The sequence below is a fragment of the Vipera berus genome, assembly GCF_964194415.1.
Source record: "Vipera berus genome assembly, chromosome: Z".
Taxonomy (NCBI): Eukaryota; Metazoa; Chordata; class Lepidosauria; order Squamata; family Viperidae; genus Vipera; species Vipera berus.
In genome coordinates, this window is record NC_138205.1 from 21,989,545 (window position 1) to 22,001,051 (window position 11,507).

The window sequence follows — 11,507 nt, forward strand, 5'->3', positions numbered from 1 at the left end:
TTAGGGGCGCCATGTAGTTTTTAGTTTTTTTTATTTTTTTTATTTTTTATTTGATTTGTATACCGCCCTTCTCCCTAGGGACTCAGGGCGGTTCACAGGGCATATATAAATAACGATACAAAAGTTAAAAAGAAATTAAACCAATGCCCAGTTAAAAAACAATAATACAATACTAAGAACACCAATTTAAAAAACCCATAATCCCCCATCAGGCCAGACCAGCTAATTCAAACAAGTGGGTCTTCAGGCCGCGACGGAAGGTTCGGAGGTCTGATGTCATCCGGAGCTCCACCGGCAGTTGTTTCCATAATGCCGGAGCGCCCACAGAGAAGGCCCTCCCCCTCGGGGCCACCAGTCGGCATTCCCTGATCGGAGGCACCCTGAGGAGGCCCTCTCTGTGGGCACGTACTGGGCGGAGGGAAGTTGACGCCGGCAGCAGGTGGTCCCTGAGGTAACCCGGACCCATGCCATGTAAGGACTTAAAGATCATAACCAAGACCTTGAACCTCACCCGGAAGACAACTGGTAGCCAATGCAGCTTGCGGAGCAAGGGTGTAACATGGGAGCACCGGGAGACTCCCAAGACAACTCTCGCGGCCGCATTCTGTACCAGTTGGAGCCTCCGAGTGGTCTTCAAGGGAAGCCCCATGTAGAGAGCATTACAGTAGTCCAGGCGAGAGGTCACGAGTGCATGAGTGACCGTACACAGGGCATCCCGGTCCAGATAGGGCCGCAACTGGCGCACCAGGCGAACCTGGGCGAAAGCCCCCCTAGTCACGGCCACAATATGATCTTCCAGGGTAAGCCGTGAGTCTAGGAGGACTCCCAAGTTGCGAGCCCTATCCACGGGGGGTAAGAGCTCACCCCCCATAGAAAGAGATGGAACATTTTGAATGTCCCGGGATGCCGGGATGTACAGCCACTCAGTCTTGTCAGGGTTGAGTTGAAGTCTGTTCCTCCCCATCCAGACCCGAACCGCCTCCAGGCAACGGGACATCACAGCGAGGGCATCACTGGGGTAGTTTGGGGTCGAAAGGAAAAGTTGGGTATCATCAGCATATTGATGATACCCAACTCCAAAACCACGAATGATCTCACCCAGCGGTTTCATGTAGATGTTGAACAGGAGAGGCGAGAGAACTCCACAAACGAGAGACCTAGGGGCCGATCTCTGCCCCCCTGCCAACACCGACTGCGAGCGTCCCAGGAGATAGGAGGAGAACCACTGAAGAACTGTGCCTCCCACTCCCAATCCCCTGAGACGTCGCAGCAAGATACCATGGTCGATGGTATCGAAAGCCGCCGAGAGGTCTAATAGGACTAGGACAGAGGAATATCCCCTATCCCGAGCCCTCCAGAGATCATTCACCAGAGCGACCAATGCCGTCTCCGTGCTGTACCCGGGCCTGAAACCCGATTGGTAGGGGTCCAAATAATCCGCTTCATCCAGGACCAAAGGGAGCTGATGCGCCACCACACTCTCAACAACCTTCGCAAGAAAGCGAAGGTTGGAGACTGGACGAAAGTTGTTCAATACAGCTGGGTCCAGGGCAGGCTTCTTGAGGAGAGGTCTCACCACCGCCTCCTTCAAGACGGTGGGGAAATAACCCTCACTCAAAGAAGCAGATATAACTGCCTGGAGCCAGCCTCGTGTCCTCTCCCTAGCTGCATAAACCAGCCAGGAAGGGCACGGGTCCAACAAACATGTGGATGAGCCCAGCCTCCCCATAATCCTGTCCACTTCATCAGGGGTCAAAGAATCAAACTCTTCCCAGGTAACATTGACAAGACCGCCCGTGTCCTGATCGCCAGACTCTGCCCAGTTGGAGTCCAAACCGGTCCGAATCCGAGCGATTTTATCCGACAGATGTTGACTAAATTCCTCGGCACGACCCTGCAAGGGATCCTCCCTCACCTCCTAATTAAGAAGTGAGCGAGTCACCCTAAACAGGGCGGCCGGGCGATTATCTGCGGACGCAATGAGGGTGGAGAAGTAATTACACCTCGCCACCCTCATCGCTGCGAGATAAGACCTAATATAGGTTCTTAACCGCAACCGGTCGGGTTCGGATCGGCTAGACCTCCAACAGCTCTCTAGGCCCCGTTTACGACGCTTCATCTCCCGGAGCTCCGCAGAGAACCATGGAGCTCGCTGGGATCTGCGCCGGGTCAGGGGCCGCAAGGGTACAACCCGGTCAAGTGCCTCAGTGGCTGCCCTTTCCCAGGCTTCCACTAAGGCATCCGCCGAGCTGTGAGCAATGGAGGCAGGTGGGGACCCCAGCGCCGCTTGGAATCTATCAGGATCCATTAAGCATCTGGGGCGGTACCATCTAATTGGCTCCGTACCCCCACGGCGGGGGGTGGCAAAACGGAAGACCAGCCACAGGAGATGATGATCGGTCCATGACAGGGGCATAATAAATGGAGAGCCCCCACCAAGATCATCCAACCACCGTCTAGATAAAAAAATCAGGTCAAGGGTGTGGCCTCCCTCATGAGTTGGTTCAGAATTTACTTGCGTCAGGTCCATGGCCGTCATGGAAGCCATGAACTCCCGAGCTAGCTCAGATGAACCTCCCAGGGATGGTAGATTGAAGTCTCCCAAAACTATAAGTTTGGGAAACTCAACCACCAACCCCGAGAGGATCTCGAGCAGCTCGGGCAGGGCTGCCGCTGTGCGACTAGGCGAAATGTACACCAGCAGCAAGCCCAACTGCGCCCCAGAACCAAATCTCACAAAGAGAGACTCACATCGATAGATATGTTTTAGGAACAACTTAGTCAGGCGTTGAGCCGATGGAAGTCCTTTGCAGGTGATAAAGTGAGCCTGTTTTGAAAATAGGTCTATCACAGTCCAAATGACAGTATTTCCTCTACTGTCAGGTAGGTCTACTATAAAGTCCATAGCAATTTCTTCCCATGGTTGAGAAAGTTCAGCCACCGGTTGCAGTAACCTAGGGGTCTTTCCTGGGATTCTTTTCATGGTGGCACATACAGTGCAGCTCTTGACATAGTTTTCTACGTCTCGTTTTAGTCCCGGCCACCAAAATTGCTGGCGAGCGAGATGTAGAGTTTTTAGATATCCAAAATGTCCAGCCTGTTTGACATCATGGCTGTGTTTGAGGGCATTAAGATGAAGAGCTTCAGGCAAGTACAATTTTTCCCCCTTGTAAGCCAGACCATCCCTGCATGTTAGGGATGTCTGATTGTCTTTAAACCATTGATCAGTGAGGAGTTCTCACTTTATTTTCTTTACCCCGGGGTCATCAGGATTAGGGGTCCTGTGAGGTGTGAGTTGGGCTGCAGTTTGTGGACTGGGGATAATTGCCTCATGAACTTCTTCGCTTTCACTTTTGTATTGTGGCAATTGGGAGAGTGCATCAGCTAGGAAGTTTTTTCTTCCTGGTATGTACTTTAGAGTAAAGTTGAAATGGTTGGAAGTGTTCTGAACCAGCCCTCTTCTCACAACCCCTAATTAAAAGAAGAGTCTGGAAAGCGTCCAAGGCTAAAAGGCTTCTGCCAAGATTTAATTACGCAGTTAACAAAAACACAAGAGCTTGTCTTCTCAAGCGGAAAAGTTGCTTTCAGCAACCAGCCCCTCCCCAAACACTTCTTTTATAGAGAGCTCAGGGCGTGGTCTCCCTGTGCCTCCTCCCGAGGAGTCCCATAGTCTTTCTTTGTTTGTCCCTGCTCGTCTGCCTCCTGCGTCGGGCGTCCTTGAACAGGGCCAGCTGTGGGTCATCATCCTCCGCACTCTCGGGCTCACACAGCTGAGAAGAGGTCCCCGGCTGAGGACTCTGCAAAGCCTCCAAATCATCATCAGCCGGTTCGTTTCCCTCCTCCCCCACATCTGAGTCCTCCGATACATCGGACCCGGCTGTCGGACCCACAGGCTGGCCCTGAGTCACAACAGGAAGTACTGTGTCCATCGTACTTGTTTTGGGGACAATTTGCGGGGAGTTTTTAGTGCCTCTAAATTTTTATGATCTGTCCATACTTCAAAAGGCACTTTGCTCCCTTCTAAGTAGTGCTGCCAGATTAATAGCACCCACCTAATAGCGAAGGCCTCCTTCTCCCAGACTGTCCATCTCCTCTCACTTTCAGTAAATTTCTTAGAGGTGTAGCACAAGGTTGCAGGACCCCACTTTTATTCTTTTGCAATAACACCACTCTGACTGCCACGTCGCTGGCATCTGCCTGAAATATGAAGGGCTCCCCTGGGCAGGGGTGCTTTAGGACTGGTTCAGCCACAAATAGTCTTTTTAAATTCTCAAAAGCTTTCTGACAACTCATAGTCCATGCTAGCAGTTGGCCAGGTCACGGTTTTCCCCCTCCCTTGCCCGTTTTGAGTAGTTCTGTAAGAGGTAGAGCAATCTCAGCAAAAGAGGGAATAAATTGACGGTAGAAGTTGGGAAACCCTAGGAAGCTCTGGAGCTGTTTGTGGGTTTTTGGGGGCTGCCATTCAATTATGGTTTTTACTTTGGCTGGGTCCATTTTGATACCCTCATTGGAGATTCTATACCCAAGATAATCTAATCGGGTTTGGTGAAATTCACATTTCGACAATTTTACATAAAGTTTGGCATTCAATAGTTTCTTTAACACTTCTCTGACTAATTTTATGTGGTCAGTCATATTCGTGCTGTATATCAGGATGTCATCAAGGTATACTAGGACCCCTTTGTATAGGTTTTCATGTAGGATCTTATTAATCAACTGCATAAATACGACTGGGGCCCCTTGCAGTCCAAATGGCATGACTTTGAATTGGTAGCTCCCCAAGGGGCAGTTGAAGGCTGTCTTCCACTCATCCCCCTCCTTTATTCTTACCCGGTAATACGCTTCTCTCAGGTCTAACTTGGTGAAGACGCTCCCCTTCGCCAGGTGGGTTAGCAAGTCTTTCAGGAGGGGGAGAGGGTATTTATTTTCCACATTCACAGCATTTAGGCCTTTATAGTCCACACAGAGACGTAAAGACCCATCTTTTTTCTCTTTGAACAACACCGGGGCTCCCACAGTAGACTTGGCCCTTTTGATGAATCCCCTCACTAGGTTTGTATCCACATATCACTGCATCTTCTCCATTTCAAGGGGGGACATAGCGTACATTCTTGGTCGGGGGAGTTTGGCCCCTGGTAATAGTTCAATGGAACAATCATTGGGATGGTGAGGAGGCAAGGTGTTGCATTCTTTTTCACTAAATGCCTCCGCTAGGTCCTGGTACTCGCTGGGGATGAGTGGCTTGCCAGGTGGCCGTAAGGCAGCCATGTGTGCTCGCTCATTGGGTAGGCTAAATTCTCCTGTAACATCAGTTGAATCAATGGGGGGATCGGGCCCTATGGGTAGTTTCACAGTTCTCATTCCCTTTTCCCACCAGATCAATGGCTTCTATTTGTCTAGCCAGGCTAGTCCTAGAATCACAGTTTCAGACATCTTTGGAGCTACTAGGAAGCAAATAAATTCCCAGTGCTTGCCTATTTCTAGGTGTAAGGGCTCCGTTAATTGTGTGACTAAAGTCCCTCCCATTAGGGAGCCATTGGCTTGTTCAAACCTCACAGGTTTGGACAACAGCTTAGCCCATATGCCCAGTCTCAAGGTGCATGACAGGCTAATGATGCATCAGGAACAGCTAGTATCGACTAGCACTTTCAGGTCTACTTGTGCCCCTGACTTAGGGACCATGAGTTTAGCTGGTAATAGAAAAGGTAGGATGCGTCCACTCACCATCGGGTTGTTCTCCCCTTCATCGTCGCTGTCAACACCGGGTAAAGTGGGGGTGGGTCCGGTTGGTGGCCCAGCGTCCTCCTGGGTGGGGCATGTAACCTGGATAATGGCTCCTGGGTGACCCAGTTGGACTTTTCTCTCGGTGGCTGTTGTGCGGGTTTCTTCCTCGTTGTTGGATCTGGTCTACTCTGCTGTTGCGGGTAAGGAACTGGGCAGGTTGCTGCTCGATGTCCCTGCTGTCCATATCGAAAGCACTTTCAGCAGTAGTAGTCATTGGGGGTTTTGGGGTGGTGGTGGTAGCCATCTGGATCCTGGCTTTGATGCAGTTTCAGGTGGGGATGGCTTTTTATAGCGGGTGAGCTGGACATCTAATTTCACCCCTGCCTGGTACAATTCATGCAGCTGGTCGGGTACAGCTCGGCAGATACATGCCTGAGAGAGGTGGTCATCTAACCCTTCTCTAAAAAGATGAATTATTGATTGCTCAGGCCATCTCTCTATCCAACCTGCCATCTTTCGAAACTCCCACATGTACTCTAGGGCAGGCTTGCCAGCTTGCTTTATCTTATGGATTTGTTCTTCTGCTTTGAGGGCAATGGATGGGTCCTCAAATCTTTCCCTCAGCCCCAGGAGGAAAAGGTGAGGGTCCTCCAATTCAGGGGCCTGCTCGTTATATAAATTGTTCAACCATTCAGATGCTTCTTCCTCTAGGTTGGATGCGATCACATCGACCATCATGTCTGGGTCCGGGTAAGTGTGACCCTAGTGATTCAAGTGAGAGCGTACTTGGTTGAGGAAAAAAATCAGTTTCTCTGGGTCCCCATTAAAGGTTGCTTTGAAGGGTGGGCTCATCATTGCTTGCTGGGTCCCCATTGCTGCTGGCCCCACCCTAGTTGCTGGTTCAACGGCCACTGGGGCCCCCATTGTTGCTGGCTCCCCCTTGGTTGTTGGATCAATGGTTGTTGGGGCCTCCACTGCTGTTGTTGTGCCCCCAGTTGCTGCTGGCTCCCTCCTGGTTGTTGATTCACTGGCTGCCAAGGCCCCCACTGCTGCTGTTAGACTCCCAAATGCTGTCTACGCCATTGGTGCTGTTGTAGGCCCAGGGGTTGCACGTTTGGGCCCTGCTGCTGCCTCCCCTGCTATGGTTGTCTGTGGGGAGGGTGCTGTTGGTCAGCTGGACGTTGTGGCACCATCTGCTGTTGTAGGCCCCTCAATGGTTGTTGGATGGGCGGGGGTTGCTGTTGTCTGCTCCAGATTTTGGCTGCAGGGAATGGTGGTGCCCTCTGCTGCTGATCTACTAACAGTCATGTTAGTCTCAAAGGTTGTGGTGCCTCCTTCACTTGCGGGTCCCTCAGTGGCTGCTTGACACTCGGGGGTGGTGACCAGTCTCCATGGGATTGTTGTTCCCCAATTGGCTGTTTCCCTCCAGGCTTCTGCAATACCCCAATCTGCTGCAAGGCCTCTATCAGCTGATTTAGGCTCAGAGGTTGCTGCCCCTCCTTCTGTGGGGGCTGCCACACTGCCCACTGCTGAGGGGGCCCTAGTTCCTCTTCTTCTGTGGGACTGGAGGCCCTAGCCAAGAACTCCAGGGATTGGAGGGCCATTAGCTCTGCGAAAAGGGGGCTGGGGGCCTCTTTTGGTAGGAGCTGTTCTGCGCTTCTCACTTCTAGTTGTTCAAACTTTTCTGCTAAATTGTCAACTGATTGGCTTTGGGCTGCAGATGGATATTTCCACTCACCCGAGTTTTCAATCTCAGCTGGCCTGGTTGCTCCCCACCGGTCTGGGGAATACGATGTGCAGGATTCTCTTTGTTGTTGTCCCACCTCCTCTGCCTTTGAAGCCCTTGGGGATGGCCTGGCTGCTCCAAGGCTCCTGGAGTCTCCACTGGGCTTAATCCACTCTGACAACCAGACCAATCCTCCTGGTTGTTTGGGTCTAGCTCCCAGCTGTGAGGATTGCTGAAACTCTTTCTCTGCCAGCTTCTTCACTGGCCCTTCCCCCACTGGGGAGGCTGCTGGTGCCGGGGAGCTGGCTTCAGACAATTTTTCTTCCTCCATTGTGGGATCTTCTCCAACTCTTTGCCAGACTGCCTCCCAAACTTAGAGACAGTGATGGGAGGTTGGGACTCCTTAATTAGTTTAAAAAGTAGGAAGATTCCAGCTTGATGTCAAGTTTCCAACGTATGGGCTTCTTAAGTGACTCTGAGGCATCGTCCTTTACCAGCAAATGGTTGTTCGAAGGAAGCTGGAATCTGAAATCTCCGCCCCTTGACAATATATTAAAACACAATTCTCCACCTTTTTTAATTTTGTCATTAATCATATTCTCCAATTAATTTAAAGAAACAGTTTCCCTTCTGTTAGAAAACCCGCCAAGGCCTTATCTTCTTAGTTAGAGATGACCTTGAAAGGTGCAATCCTACTCATCCCCCCTCCTAACCTTAAACTAAAGCAATACATAAGTCTTAAAGCAATACACAAGTTTAACATATGAAATAGCTACTTCTTCATCTCGTCAAGCAATAACATTCGATGTTAGCAGCGTTGACACTTGATTTTGTTTATCAAGACCTGTTCAACTGAGTATTTCTGTTATTAGTACACAATCTGTGTGTGTCAGACTGGTCACAATCTAAACCTCTAAACAGAAATGATCCTTGGCTCCATTTGTCAAGAAAGGTATAGTTTTATTAAAGGTCAAGTGCACTGCAGTATTGCATAGCCAGAACTGAGAGTTGCATGACAAAATCCCTAAGTTCTACTTACGCCCCCACCCTGCCCCAAATGTCCCTTGCTGCTCACCTCTCTGTAACCAATCAAGTCCATGCAAGATGTTTTCATAATGGTCATTCCAAGCTCAGCTTGGTATATGGCTCCCTCCTTCTTCCAGTTGGGTGACCTTGGGGCAGCATCTTGAGGAGATACAGTCTCTACTTTCGATTCCCCAAGCATCCCCCTCCTCATCCCCCCTCCACCATTCATGGCAGTCTGTCACTGCATAACAGTGAAACACAGCAAGCATAAGGTGACAGCTGACAGTATGCACACTTCATATGTGCACATTCTACATGTAAAAGACAACATAATTTCTATGTATCTGAAACAGCACCAAATCAAATCAATTAAATTTACAATTCTTTAATTTTTACCATTTCATGTTACATTACTACAGATATGAAGGCTTGAAACAATTAAGAAATCTTCCTTCAACCCCCATTTTTGCCTCCCAAGCCTATACCCCCATCCATAAATGCTGAATTTCTATCAAGAGACTAGTGGATCTGCTGTCACAAAAGACAGAAGGAATGCAAAGTACCAAGAGAACATTTAAAAAACATTTTAAAAAATTGACCAAGGGAAGTATAATTATTGTCTGATTAAATTGCACTTTTACATTTAATAAATGTCAAACATGATACTTATGAGAGTAAACCAAGTTAAACATACGATATGGTAGGCTCTTACAATAACAAAGTGAATTTAAATCAGTAAAGAGTCCTATAAGATGAACACCAAAAATAAACTTTATTGTTATTTCAAATATTTTCACTTTTCCCTCCAAAGGGAAAAAGAGTTATTTTTGTGAAGTATAAAAATTTCCAGAACACTGACATTTGTGCAAACTAATATTCCTTATTATATATTTGTATTATGACCTTCAAATATTAATTTTAATAATCATGGGAAAATATCCTAATATTCAGGGTAGGGCAAAATCTCAGCGTTTTCATTACATGGCAGTCCCCATTGTTTTGAGGAGCAGGCTCTACTGGCACAAATCATTAGTAACATATTTTGAAATAAGCTAAATCAATCAGATGGAGGTAGGGTTTCTCAAACTTCTAATCTACCATTTCTGGTGATTTGGAATGCCCTTAAGCAGAGCCCACCATTCTCCTTCAGTTAACTCAGTATTTCTCTGGCTGAATTCTGGGAGTTGAAGTTCCTAAGGTTGGGAAACTCTGTTAATTGATAAGCTGAATGTAAAGAGATATCAAAGAACAGCCAGTCCAATGGACAATAAAAGGACTACTAGCCTGGGTACTACTAGGTTGGATGCATTTTGAATGAGTACCTTTTGAGTGGTTGTTATTAGATTGGATACATTTTGAGAAGACACTACTAGAGGGGATACATTTTGAATGGGTACCAGTGGAGTGGATACATTTTGAATGGGTACCAGTGAAGTGGATACATTTTGAATGGGTAGCAGTGGAGTAGATACATTTTGAATGGGTAGCAGTGGAGTGGATACATTTTGAATGGTTAGCAGTGGAGTGGATACATTTTGAATGGGTAGCAGTGGAGTGGATACATTTTGAATGGGTACCAGTGGAGTGGATACATTTTGAATGGGTAGCAGTGGAGTGGATACATTTTGAATGGGTACCAGTGGAGTGGATACATTTTGAATGGGTACCAGTGGAGTGGATACATTTTGAATGGCTACCAGTGGAGTGGATACATTTTGAATGGCTACCAGTGGAGTGGATACATTTTGAATGGCTACCAGTGGAGTGGATACATTTTGAATGGGTACATTGTCAGAGTTGGATCTTTTCTTCGTGTTCTCCTCCATTACATCTTTGATCCAGACAGAATAATAAGGAACTGAAGTGTAGACACCAGGGTATATTTTACTAGCACATCCAATTCCCCAGCTCACAATCCCAGCTTGGGTCCACCTTCCTTGGAGTTGGCAAACCAAAGGGCCTCCTGAGTCACCCTGGGGAAGAAAGATATAAACAGAGGGGGTGTGTGTCATTGGTATGTATGTCAATGAGCTGAAGTGAGGTCTAACTCAGTTCATTCACATCCTCAGCCACTTATTTCTCAGGTGAGTCACATTCTCACTAATTTTAGCCATTACAATTAGTCCTTATTTAGTGATTGCTTCATTTAGTGACCATTTGCATTTGCAAGGGTGAGGAAAAAGTAACTTTGGAACTAATGGCCACATTTACTACTCTTGCAGCATTTCTCTCTCAGTCACATGTTTGCCATTACAATTAGCTAAATCCCTTTGCCCTGTGCAAAAGTGCAAGGACACTCGAGATCACATGATTTTCATTTACAGGTAGTCCTCAACTTACAGCCACAATGGAGCCCAAAATTTATGTTGTTAAGTGAAAAATTTGTTAAGTGAGTTTGCTCCATTTTACAATTTTTCTTGCCACATTTGTTAAGTGAATCACTGCAGTTGTTAAACTAGTAATACGGTTAAGTGAATCTGGTTTCCGTATTGATTTTGCTTGTCAGAGGGCCACAAAAGGGGATCACATGACTACAGGACACTGCAGCCGTCATAAATGTGAGTCAGTTGTCAAGCATCCAAATCTAAATCATGTGACCATGGAGATGTTGCAACTGTCATAAATGTGAAAAATGATCATAAGTCACTTTTTTCAGTGCTGTTGTAACTTTGAATGGTCACTAAATGAACTGTTGTAAGTTGATGACTACCTGTGGTGACTGCTTTGCTTAACGACTGAATTCTTGGTCCCAATTGCAGTTGCTATGCAAGGACTACCTGTATCTGCAATATTGGGAAAAATTACATTTGTTTTATTTAAAGCTATTGTTATTTTGTTATTGTTATTTTGTTATTGTTATTTTGACTGCTGAAGACTCTTGTCAATTTTTACTAACAGTACCTGGGCATAGACAGCCAGTTTGGTCTAGTGGGCTAAAGAAGTAGGCCAGAAAACAGGAATCTGTAAATTCTACTTCCACCTTAGCCATGAAAAACAGGCTGGGTGACCCTGGGCCACTCACTGTCTCTCA